Raw genomic sequence first — 13,495 nt, 5'->3', positions numbered from 1 at the left:
GCTAGTGGGTGGTACAGCATGGAAGCGCGCATGCGTGTTTCGTGTTTGGTTCATAGTACGATCCTGTCACTAGGCGCTTGTCACGATAAAAGGATGGTTTTATTGAAATATAAGGATGTGTCAGTTGATATATGGAATGGTGTTATGATTTAGCAAGATGTAAAGCTTATTATGAAGAAACACGAGAGTTAAAGTACTCATGCATCAGAGTGAAGTTATAAGGTGAATAATAGAGAGTAGTAAAAAAGAGATATGAATTTAATTAAGTAATAAAGGGGATATGAATATGTTATATGAAAGAAATATGAGGAGTTATAGAGAGATATGTGCTACGTCGCAATGTAAGAAATAGATAGCTGATGCAAACTAGAAATACTTGTGTTTGGAATCAAATAATATTGCATATGGTCAAGAATCCATGTAGAGTATGAGCTGTAGAGCATCATAACCTTGTTAGAACATAATGTTAGGACATGGTCATCGCGAAATATCCACATGTGCACAAATAGGTGATATACTTCGAAATGTTAACTAGGATTTTCTTCTATTTAAGAGGTACTCTGTGAAATAAGCATGACATATATACACTACCGGTCAAAAGTTTTCGATCACCTATCACATCTATGGATTTGTGGTTAAACAGAGATGTAGTTTTAAATAATCTATCATAGCCTTGTTCTGATAATAAAACAGGCATAAACATGTAAAGACGGAACGACTCTGTTGTGTATTTGACCGGTTCTCCGCATGGAGGGTCGCTGATGAGTAACCACAACAACACTGACGTGTCTTTACCCAAGACGTGTCCACTCGAATAGGCCTCATTCCTTCAGCTGTCTGTGTAGCAAGCAGTTCACATTAGTTTTCAGTACACTGTGTCCAGCTAGCAGTGTGTTTGTGTATCTGATCAGGTGCATGCCATATTACCTCCAAATGGGACGGAAGCAGTAGATTGGAACTGAAAAGCGTGCTGTAATTGTAGCTCTGCATCACGAAGGGTATTCTAGTAGGACAATAGCAACAAAAGTTGGCGTAGCCCAGTCTACAGTGGTGTATACATTGCAGCGGTTCAAGCAAACCGGTGCCAATGCAAATGTTTCGCGATCAGAAAGACCCCATGTAACATCACACAGGGAAGATCAGTTCATATGTGTACAGAGTAAACGTCAGAGGACTCGTACGGCACCTGAAATTCGCGAGGAAGTCAATAATATGCGAGGTGCTCCAATCTCTGTCTCAACAGTGCAACGCCGTCTTCGTGAACGAGGTTTAAAGGGGTGCATAGTGGGCAAAAAACCTTTATTACGGACACAAAATAAGGTGAAAAGAATGCAATGGGCACAGCAATATAAAAACTGGAGCGTGCAGCAATGGTCCAAGGTGTTATTCACGGGTGAATCGAAGTTTGAAGTATTTCGGAGCCATCGTCGAATGCTTGTTCGTCGACTTCGTGGAGAATGTATGAAGAGTCAGTGTGTGACACCTACGGTGAAGCATGGTGGAGGATCGGTTATGGTGTGGGGATGTTTTGTGGGTGATAAAGTCGTTGATCTAGTGCGAATTAATGGAACATTAAAGAAGGAAGTATATCACAAGGTACTGATCAACAATGCAGTTCCATCTGGTCGTGGGTTTGTTCTGCCACAGGACAATGAGCCCAAACATTCTTCTAAATTGTGTAGAGGGTATGTCAATAGAAAAGAGAAATGTGGGGAACTGAAAAATATGATATGGCCAAGTCAGTCACCAGACTTAAATCCCATTGAACTGTTATGGGATGAACTTGACAGGGAGGTCCGAAAACTGAGGTCAACTAATGTTGAAGAGCTATGGAATAATTTACAGAGCTGTTGGACTGCAATATCTACACAAACACTACAAAATCGTATTTCCAGAATGCCAACAGTTTGTGCAGCTGTTCGGAGGGCAAACGGTGGATACTTTGAAGAGGCTAATATATAAACCATATTGTATTCTACTTAATGATAGAGAGAGAAAATATATATTTTGTTGGTCTATTTAGTCTTTACGATGTGTTTGTATATTGAAATAATCTAGTTTTGTGCATAGGTGATCGAAAACTTTTGACCGGTAGTGTAGGTTATCTTAATGGATCATTATTACCATCGATATTAGAGTAGGAATGAATTAATATCATATAGTACTTCAAATAAAACTTTCCCTAATGTGATAATTAATTTATGTAAGGTTACATAATCATACCAGATGTCATTCTAAATTCGATGGTTGCTTACATATGCTGGAAAATGATTTTAAGGTATGAATCTGAATGAGATAACAGTCATCGTTAATTTAGAGCAAGATTTTGCTAAGTCCCAACGCGTATGATGGTAAAAATGAAGCACATTATGAAATAATCCAATCTTAACTAGAGAATGAATTTTAACGAGCAATATTTCACTCAAATTTTCCTATGAACAGCTTGTAATTTTATTATTTCTATTTAGCAAAGATTGTAAATATTTTGGATATGTTATAGCACATCTCAATGTCAATTTGACAAATCGAAATACAGGACGTGAGTGATAAGCAAGAATTTCAGCCCATTTGACTTGAATTAATTAATCTAATGCAAATGCTATTTAATTATTCCAATTTTTCTCTTCCAGGTTTTTCATTTCTTTTTATAATAAATCATAGTATTTAAGATATTTGTGCTGACTTATTTATAGCTATTTGTAATGATAGAAGGTAATATAGAACTAATATAGAACATATTTGATTACTCGCATGCGCTACGAATACGTCGGATGGATCTGTCCATTGATTTTATGATGAGGGAGTAATATAAGACTCGGCGTATCAACTCTTTCTCTGATCCCACGTAACAAAATATAAAAAAAGGTTATCACATATCCTGAGAAGCTGGCTGGGATTCTTAGCCCCCAAGTAAGTCAAATTGGCCATCGTAGGATTCCGACGATAATGCGTAAGAGCCCGTCGGCGATCACGTATGGCTGCTGCAATTTCTTCCGTCCACCATGGGACCTGTTTCCGGCGACGAATACCGGACAAGTAAGGAATTGTTTCCTCTGCGGCAGCCAAAATTCCAGCAGTAATGGAAGAAACGTGGTCGACAACAGATTCCAACATATCTGCGGCCATCACTGTACGTTTGGAAAATGCTGGCCAATTTGCCCGCAGAAGTAACCAGCACTTGGGTACTTCGGACGTCTTTGATTCAAGATAGATAGAATTATCGGGAAGTGGTCACCATTACATAGGTCGTCGTGTTCTTGCCACCGTAGCAGGGGAACTAGCGCTCAGCCACACAAAGTGACATCCAGGTGTGAGAATGTGTGCAGCTAAAATGTGTCGGTTCCCCTGTATTAGGCACGCAAAAATCGAACCTTTTGGTCAGTCTCTCGAGCGTCCTCCCCCCAGTACAGGAAGAGACGGAGAACACCAGAGTGTGTTACGGGGTGTTCACATCTCCCAGCATGAGGAAAGGAGGAGGTGAATGAGCGATCAAATCTTGTAGTGCACGCATTTCAAGATCGTAGTCCGATGGTATGCACACGTTGCACACCGTTGTCATTACTAGCAACGAAGTGCGACCTGCAACTGCATCTAGCTGAGTACGGAGCGGTACTTCTTCACCGAGCGAGTTGGCCGTGCGGTTAGGAGCGCGCAGCTGTGAGCTCGCATCCGGGGGATAGTGGGTTCGAACCCCACTGTCGGCAGTCCTGAAGATGGTTTTCCGTGGTTTCAGATTTTCACAATAGGCAAATGCTGTTGCTGTGCCTTAATTAAGGCCACGGCCACTTCCTTCCTATTCCTAGGCCTTGAACCGGATCCCACCCGCAAGAAACTCCTCAATAAACAATAAAGCAATAATATCGGCGAAATATAAAATGCGGATACAAAACCATGGACCCTGACTGAGAAAGGCCGACAAACTAAAGCCCCGAGCTGGAAATCAGGCTCTTGTCTTAGTGCTATTAAGAATCCAAATGATACTTGAATGAACTCCGAATGAGCAAACAATTTTTATTCAATAAAGGTGAATCAAATTAAAAAGAAGGTGAATTAAATTAAAACAAGGAATAATTGAAACACTTACATACGTAGTGCAGTCGCCGGCGTTTGGGTAGTATCCTGGTCATTCACAAACTAGCATTAAAAAATGTTCCCACATCGTAAAACCTTTCATATTCAAGGGAAATTTCTATTATATGCGAAAACAGAGCCACGAAGGTCACACTTTCCTGGGGATATGTTATTCCTCGAAAACATGTACCGGTAATTCCATCCACCCGCGTACATCACATCTCTCTCTTTTTAATAACAATCTATCACCTTCCTTCATCGCCCCCGCATCAAGTAATAAGCCAAGCTAATACATGTTCCGAGAGCTCCAGGAAGTTAACAAGAGAGTAAACGAACTCGTAAATCAAAGACCAAAACAAAATAAATGACCGAGGTCAGAACATTTGCGAAGAAACGATGGGAACAAATAAATTTAACGTGTTGGTAATAAAAAGAAATAATACACTGAGAAGCCAACACGGGCACAATACAACAAGCCTAGAATCGGCTTAAAAAGATAAAATGGAAATCAATAATCTAAATGGGTTATCGATATGACACATGTACTCCAACACACCCACACCGCCATACATTTCGGCACTGATATGCAAACATAAGACATAGATCCAACAGTAATATAACATCACAAATATCGTGACCCCAAGGACATCCAAGGGTCATCCAGATGAGCACAGGGATGTGCGTAAATGAGCGTGAACGAGGTATACGGCAGCAAGATCCTGTAATCCAAACCACCAAAGTATTCCCATCACGACTGCGATTCGTACAAGGCAAGAGTGTTTTTGCGATGACACGAAAGGCACTCACAATCTGATGGTTCATGGCAAGCGACAAAGCTGACACAATAATACAGTATATGCTGGACCCATCTCGTAACCAAAAAGCATATCAATCAAGTGCCAAGATCACATGCACACAGTCCATTCATACAACGGGGTAAACATTGCATATCGAAAATAAGAAATAGTCAAATTTAAATATAACATCTTACTAATACAAGAGCTTTTCAAGGAGTGAACTAATAGGCCCACCTGGAGCTATCAAGGACTCAAACAGAAAAATGAAAGGCGGTTCCAGATACACTTAAAGCGTTTAAAAACATTCCGATAAATCAGAAACGCTGCTCCAGTGTGCAGGGAAGCCAAAAATAACAACAACCAACACAGTCAAGGAGATTAAAGATTCCCAGGTGGCAGTAAGTTTGACCTTCGGCGACCAACACCGAGATGTCCGCTATCTCTCGTACACACACATAGTAGTATTTAACTCATATTGAGTGAAGTGGCAAGACGCCATTGCAGTAATACAACAAGACTATAACTTTGTTTGGAATAAATTGAATTAACATGTCTACGCGATAATGGCCAATGCAAATGGCTCAGCCTTTCCTGTCCCATCGTCGCCGTGCGGTTAGGGTCGCACAGCTATGAGCTTGCATCCGGAAGATAGTGGGTTCGAACCCCACTGTCGGCAGCCCTGAAGATGGTTTTCCGTTGTTTCCCATTTTCACACCCGGGAAATGCTGGGGCTCTACCTTAATAAAGGCCACGACTGCTTCCTTCCCACTTCTAGGCCTTTCCTGTCCCATCATCGCCATAAGACCGATCTGTGTCGGTGCGACATAAAGCAAATAGCAGGAAAAAAAAAATCTCCAGGGGTGACTAATTTTTTGTCTGGTGAGCGTATTTACAATAGGTTAACTAATAACAACAGGAATGTAGTTAAAACTAAGTACTTACTAGACAGTTATTTTCTACAAACAAAAAGACATAACAACTGTCCTTAACCCGGCATTACTCGCTAGGTCTTTATGTGCGCCGTTACTCGCTGGTGAGCGCAGCGCTCACCTTTATGTTTAAAGGCTATAATATGTCCATATAATATGGAGGTATTTTTAATATGTCCATTTGAGATAGTTATTTATTTAGGAACACGGCCGAGTGGACTGGCTATGGAGGCAAGCTCAACATTCGGGAGACGCGTGAGTTCGATCCCCACCGTTAGCTGTCCTGAGAATGGTTTTCTGTTTACGCTTCCAGGCAAATACCGGGGCAGTTTCTATTCACAGACTACAGCCGATTCCTTACACCTATTTAGCCAACTTCGTTCACCATTATTTATTTCATCTTTATTAGCCCTTCAACTGAGATTGGCGTCAGGAAGGGCATCCGGTCGTAAAACAAGCGATGTACATTGATATCACAGTTTGCTATAAACGAAAGTTCCTCTCCTTCGCCAGAACTTGCAGACACTCTGAAACAGAGTTATGATCACTTCCGTAAACCTCATCTGTTTCATACCATCAGTCTCGATGTTCAAGACCTTCCCTCCTTCGTTTCACACAACCACGAAAGTATCTGATCACTGGATGCCACAATAATTGTAAATATTGTCTAACAACACCCACAGTATAAACATTTCGCATTAAACACAAGCATAAAACAAAACCTGACTTATTACAATGAGCAAAATATAAGTAGCACAGTTCCTCGCTACTGAGCGCACCGCTCACCAAACATACACTGCCGTGCCTAATAATGAATTGCGGGTGTATATTATCAAAGATAATGAAAATGACTGACACATCCCCTTCATAATAATCTGTTACAAAGGTACAGGGACCTACAAAGGTGGAGGTTTTGTAACATTCCAACAAGAAGCAATATACTACGAAGGTGAGCGCCGCGCTCACCATGCGAGTAACCGCGGGTTAAATGCTGAAAGAATGAAGGTGCGGTGCTGGAGACTTCAACTGCGTAGAACTACAAATATCGGAATACAGGAATCATTCACCAATAGTTATAAAAAAATAGGAGTAACAGTGTAATTGAAAGTATACAAGTGTAATTGAAACTAAATACCTAGACATTTAAAAAAATGATTATTACTGTTATGTGGTCAAGTGATAATCAGCCTTTTCGCAGCCTTTTCCGTATTTCCTCAAAGGAATGACCAAGCCAGCTCAGGGAACTTTCCAGCCCACCCGAGGATATGCCGTGGCCCTTCCTGTATTGTTCCCTTTGTCTAGTTTCTCCCCGCGATTTATGGAAGGTACATACAACGGGAGTGTTCCATCTCCAGCCAAACCCTAAATATTCTCGTAGCCCATTATCGAGGTATAAATACACGGCTGCTACGAGCTTAGCCTACAAGGAATACAAAGCCTGCCCAATAGCCACTCATAGCTGTCCGCACTGTGGATGCTATATTTGCTGCTAGAGGCGCTGCAATTCAACCTCACATGAACACCTCGGTTGGCGGTATTTCTACACGTTGTATGCTTACTGGTGACGTTTACTACGAAAGTTGAATGTTAATATTGATAGAAATAATGAAACTCAATAATGATTTTGTTTTGTCCGAATCCTTGGCTGAATAGTCAGCGTTGAGGCCTTCGGTTCAGAAGGTCCCGGATTCGAATGCCGGCCGGATCGGTGATTATAATCACGTCTAATTAGCTGCCTCTGTGGATCAGTTGGTAGAGTGTCGGCCTCCGGATCCCAAGATAGCGGGTTCAAACCCGGCAGAGGTAGTCGGGTTCTTGAAGGGCGGAAAAAAGTCCATTAGACACTCCATGTCGTACGATGTCGGCATGTAAAAGATCTCTGGTGACACATTTGGTGTTTACCTGACAAAATTAATTAAATCTCAGCCATATACGCCCAAGAGAGTTTCGGTTTACTCGGTCTGCCATCTAGTGGGCCTAGAGTAAAACGGAACGTCGAAATTGACGAGCAGACAGCCAGATGGCGTCAAATTGAAATGTCTGCACACGGTAGCTGAGGCCATACGATTATTATTATTATTATTATTATTATTATTATTATTATTATTATTATTATTATTATTATTATTACGTCTAATTAATTCTTCTGGCTCGGGGACTGGTATTTGTCTTTGTTGATATAGTGATTACTAGACCTCAGATTTTTAGGTGCTGAAATGTTATTTTAGCTGCCTAAAACAGACTCTCAAATGGGCTCTGCAATATTTTTAGGCAGCTGCAGTTTTACGTACTACGTATCTTAATATGCATTATTTATAACACCGTGCTGATTTTGCTAAATTGATAATAATTCGTTATGGGGAAATATAAAACAAGTTTCACTCACCTCTTGCTGCAAACGTCGCAGAATATAATTTTACCATCCGATGTGAAACGGGTAAACTCTTGTAAATTGAGGATGAATTGGAACCTGACACTTTCGGCTTAATTCACACACTGATCAAATGGGAAAAGGGTACGGTATTGTTAAAATACGTCAATCATATTATAATGGCGTACTGTTGCGTACGGTACCGTGTTGTAAACAAGGCTCTAGAAATAAAGCTCCTGGAACTAGTTTCCATGAATTCCCTTGCCAAGAGCCAACTAAGGAATTATGAATTAAAGCAATAAGCAGACAAGGTATGGTACAGTAAATATGCAGACCATGTGTCGGCAAAAATTAGGTTACTTATTATTATTGCTCCTGTTCTGATGATAATATTTTCCTTATTCTGTTGTGTAAATGGTACCAACGATAAGTTATGGAACCCTAGTGACCGCTCCGTCGAGTGCCGGAATGACATATATTGGAGGGTATTTGGTAAGAGTTGTCGAAGACCACATGCCATGTCAAGAGTGTGTTGATAAAATTAGTAGTATCCAGAGTCCATCTCCACTAACGTCATTAATAAAAATCAAAGACAGAGGTGGTCTCACGTCTCAGGTATCCAAAGCCAAGTTTTGTTTCACTGCTGATGAAACTGGGGCAAGTAAGGGACGAAATGTTATCGTAACGCTGGGCAGTCCAAAAATAGCACAAACATTAACCGAAATACTGATGCCACGTGTTGCTAAAAATCCTATTCTACAGTGTGGGAAAAGTGATCATCCTGAGGAACAAAGCGGAATAATACTGCAGAAGTTTCTGCACTCCTCTGTCACTAACTACGCTAATGGCATGCCAGATGAGTATCGCCGAGAATACTTCCCGAGAAGAAAAACAATTTATGAGAAGAAAATATCAAGGAAAAAAGTTAAAGTCGTTCCTTTTCACTGAAAATCTACGGTGCGGTAGTAAAAATATATAGTATATGTGTTATAATATATGTGTTATCTGAAATGAACACAGCTGAATTGAACTCCTGGGGTAAAAGGTGAACAATTATTATTTTCTACTTCATTCTGCACAGTAACGTATATAATATACAGGAAGTACAGTGTAGAGGTAAATTTGTGCTGCTTTTAACTCCCGTTACCAATGCTACTGAATGCCTGATGTGAGGTGGTATACTAGCACTGCAGCGATCAAGACGCGCACTGCCAGGCGGACACTGTTTCTGAAGAGAGCACTGCGAGTGAGCAGGGTTTGTATTCCTTGTAGGCTAAGCTACGAGCGAGTGGATTTTGTGGTGTCGGTGTGTCCGGTGAGTAGCTGGACGGAGAATGACATTTGGAAGACTGTATACTACGTGAGAGTATAGACTGAGGACCGCCGTGGAATCAGCGACTAGAGCAGCTTGCATGAGTGTAATTTGGAACAGTGTTAATAGTCGTTTTGTGAGAAGTACTGTTCTGCTGTTTAGCACTGTTTAACTGTTGCTGTTTATTTGTTCACTCTATGTGACTGTGTAAATTACTGGAGTATAACCAACTAATAGTCACCATGTGTTGTGTGGCGCAAACCTAGCTGACTGCACGTACCAGCAATGTGGGGTGACTCTGGACTTGGAGATGCACAAGTGAAAGGCTTGTGAAATAGGATTAGAACTTCCTTCAGTTAAAAACTGTTCGGATGGACTCCTGTTGTAAAAGACTTGTAAATAGACAGAAAAAAGTAAGCGTGGTCGTTCATGGTTGAGCTAAATTTATTGGGTCATCTTGAAACAAATTAGAGTAATAAAACGTAACAAAAATGGTGTCGGAAGTTAGAATGGACCCCATGTGTAATACATCATTGTAATCAGCATGAATCACAGGGCCAGGTACTGCCGTTGAGAGCATTCCAGAACATCGGTGTATAGCGAATACACACAGATATAAATTTCTACGTTTTCATTTTGTGTTAATTGCTGTATGCCAGTTGAGACCACAAAAAATGGAGGCCCAGTTAAATGCGCTCTTCGAAATTATTATATTCACAAAGACGCACACACGAGATGCTGTCAAGTGTGTACACTGTTTTATTTACAAATTATATACACATTATACACACACACATTAATGAGCCATCATCCTGAACTGACTCGAAGAAGGAGAAGAAGACGACAACATTAGCATGTCAACCAACTCAACAAAATCACATGAGTTCACGCACCCGACTAACGACATTCACTAACAACAACTCAACTCCCAAGACGGTTCTTTACTGTGTATACCTTGCCTGAGCAGCCTTCTAGAAAAGTATGACACAACGTGCCTTCTCGTATCTTCTCGAGTCTCCAATAACCTATATACAAATGGATAGAACATTCTATACAACTCGGGTGACAAAGGTGCGTTGTTCTAGACTCTTACCCTGTGTTGCACAACATTACATTGAATCTATACATCATACTTAGAGGTAATAATAAATTATGTACTATTAATTACGTGTTCTTACAGTAAATAAAATCGTGTTAATATACATACACAAACTCACATGTTTTATTACACAAGACAGATCATACACCACACAAATAATGAATGATACGACTACGATTTATACCAAATAAAGTCCGTACTGACAACCTGTCGTAAATAACTACTAGATAATAATAATAATAATAATAATAATAATAATAATAATAATAATAATAATAATAATAATAGAGATAAAGAACTTCATAGCCACACTTCACAAGTCATAATAATAATAATAATAATAATCGAGCTTGATATTTTCATTATTTTCCCACGGGTGTAGAGAATTGTTTCCAAGTTATACTAGTATTACACTTGCATCAATATGATGGCGAAGAAGATGGAGGAGAAGTTTGAATGAACATTGAAAGGAGATGAAAGAAGACCAGAAGATAACTCAGGAGATGATTGAAGAATATCGAAAGGAGATGAAATACCAGATGATGATGCAGATGGAGGAGAATAAAGGCCAGAAAATTGTGACGGAGAAAATGGAAGAAGGTCAGAGACAGATCGAACAGGGTCACCACGAGATAAAGGATATTCTGCAAGCAGAGACAGAGAAAGTAAAAGACGAATTTGAAGGGAAAATGAACACCGTACAAAAAAAAGGTTGACAAGAAAATAGATGCAGTTCAACAAAAGTCTAATGATATTTGCCAGAACCTGTAACGAAATGTCACCTAGCTACACGATAACGTACGAGACAGGACTTATGTGAAGGGGCCATTGTCTACAGTACCGAGTTTGATCAATGTTTGACCGGAAGGTACCATGGAGTACGTACCACCCGCAGTTTGAGGTGGCCTGTTTTTCTAACCGCAGGGGTGAAGGGGATAAAACTGCAGCTTTCGCCGTAGCTCTAAGAGAGCAAGCCTTCAATGTACTACAGGCGTTACCAGAAGGCGCTCAGAGCAACTAAACTGCGCCACTAGGCCACATGGACGCTCGTTATGGAGATCGCCACCTCCAACCGGCCTACCAGACGCAGCTTCAAACCAGAAATCAGAGGAGTGTGGAGACACCCCAAGAATTCAAAACAGATGTCGTCCCTCTCGTCCGCCTGGCCTACCCACCAGCACCGGAAGAGTTCCTCGAACAGTTGGATAGGTAGACTTTAATAGATGGATTATGCGACCCAGATACTCAACAGGCCCTTCGCCTTGCTCACTATGAGACCCTTAGAGACGCTCTCGGCCACACATCGGAGTTCGAGGTCGCGAAGCAGGTGTCGAAACTACAAACGACGGTGCATCGCCTGGAAGTGGACGACACTCCATGGCTACAGGACGATAAGTCCCTGACCAACTTCCTCGAAGCAGTAGGAAAGTTCTATCATGCCAATCAGAACCCAGTGGATGGGGCAACGGGATAATGCTCGGGCTATCAGATGCCTCTAAGACCTGTTATCTGCTGGAATTGTGGTACTAAGGTACACATAAGCCAGAATTGCGAAGACTAACGAAGACATGAGCCTCCATCTGACGTCACAATGGCCGAGAAATATACTGTTCAGGGAAATGACTATTAGCCAGGTTTAAGGGGCGAAGGTTAGCTCAAGATAGTCGTCAAGCTACAGCTACCCACACCCAAGTGACGAGACAGCAATCAGATGGTAGCATCCTAATGATGGACAGAGTCATCGATGAAATAGCACGGAGCATACTGATTGACATTGGAGCAATGAGGACCATCGTCAAGCCAACGGTTGCACAGCGGTGAAGAATGCTACTGCCACATAAGAGACGAAGCCTGACCATGGTGAGGCAGCGATGGAATTCTCCATAGGGCGGCGGACAATGAAACACCGCGTTCTTCTGGCAGACATCGTGGATGAGATAATCATCGGACGTGGCTTTCTGAATGATAATAAATCATCCTGGATATGAACTCCAACGCACTTCGGTACGGGATGAAGGAATTGCCATGCGACCGGCGCGGGAAGGCGCTACTTTACGCCGGTTTAAGTTGCGAGAGGTCCTGATCGTCCCAGCAAGGATGTGGACGTGGATGGAGCTGCTGGAGTTTCGGTGGCCATTGTGGAACCTGAATATCAAAACGGTCAAACAAAGGGATTACTGATCGCCAAAACCTTGATCAACACCTCTCATCAGACTTACGTTCGACTGTCCATCTTGAATGATTACGACATTGCTATCCACCAAAGCAAAACACTTGGAGTTAGCGAGCCTGTTGTATGGATTTCCACCTGAGAAGCTATCGAATCGGATCGGCCACTACAAGGAGACATATGAGTGACAGCAGGGCGCAACATGCCAGACGCTTAGAACGCTGGCAACGACAGAAGATGGAAAACCTACTGCTGGAGTATCAAGAGGTCTTTTCCCTGGACAGCAACGATGAATCTCGTTCAACATCGGATTGATATGGGTGGCAGCGCGCCGATCAACGCTCCGTTTCGACGAGCTCCGCGCGCGAAGTAACACTGAGTAAATCAGATGCGCGAATAAATGAAAGGACAGAAAATAACAGGACCCTCCGAAAGTCCCTGGAGCTCCCTGGCGGCACTGAAGGAGAAGGACGGCTCTACTCGATTATGCGTCGTCTACTGAAGAATGAAAGACGCCACGAAGAAAGACAGCTACCCGCACCCCGGAATTGATTATATCTGGATAGGATATCAGGGTCGGTATGCTGGATCCAAAGAGTGGCTACTGGCAAGTGGAGATTAATCCTGAAGACCGAGAGAAAACTACATGTTCGGTTGGGCAGGGTCTCTGACAGTTCAAGGTAATGCAATTCAGTTTGTATAACGCCCCGGCAACTTTCGAGAGGCTAATGGAGACTCCGCTGAGG

Source organism: Anabrus simplex, chromosome 1 (assembly GCF_040414725.1).
Source record: "Anabrus simplex isolate iqAnaSimp1 chromosome 1, ASM4041472v1, whole genome shotgun sequence".
Taxonomy (NCBI): domain Eukaryota; kingdom Metazoa; phylum Arthropoda; class Insecta; order Orthoptera; family Tettigoniidae; genus Anabrus; species Anabrus simplex.
This window is presented reverse-complemented; position numbering follows the sequence as displayed.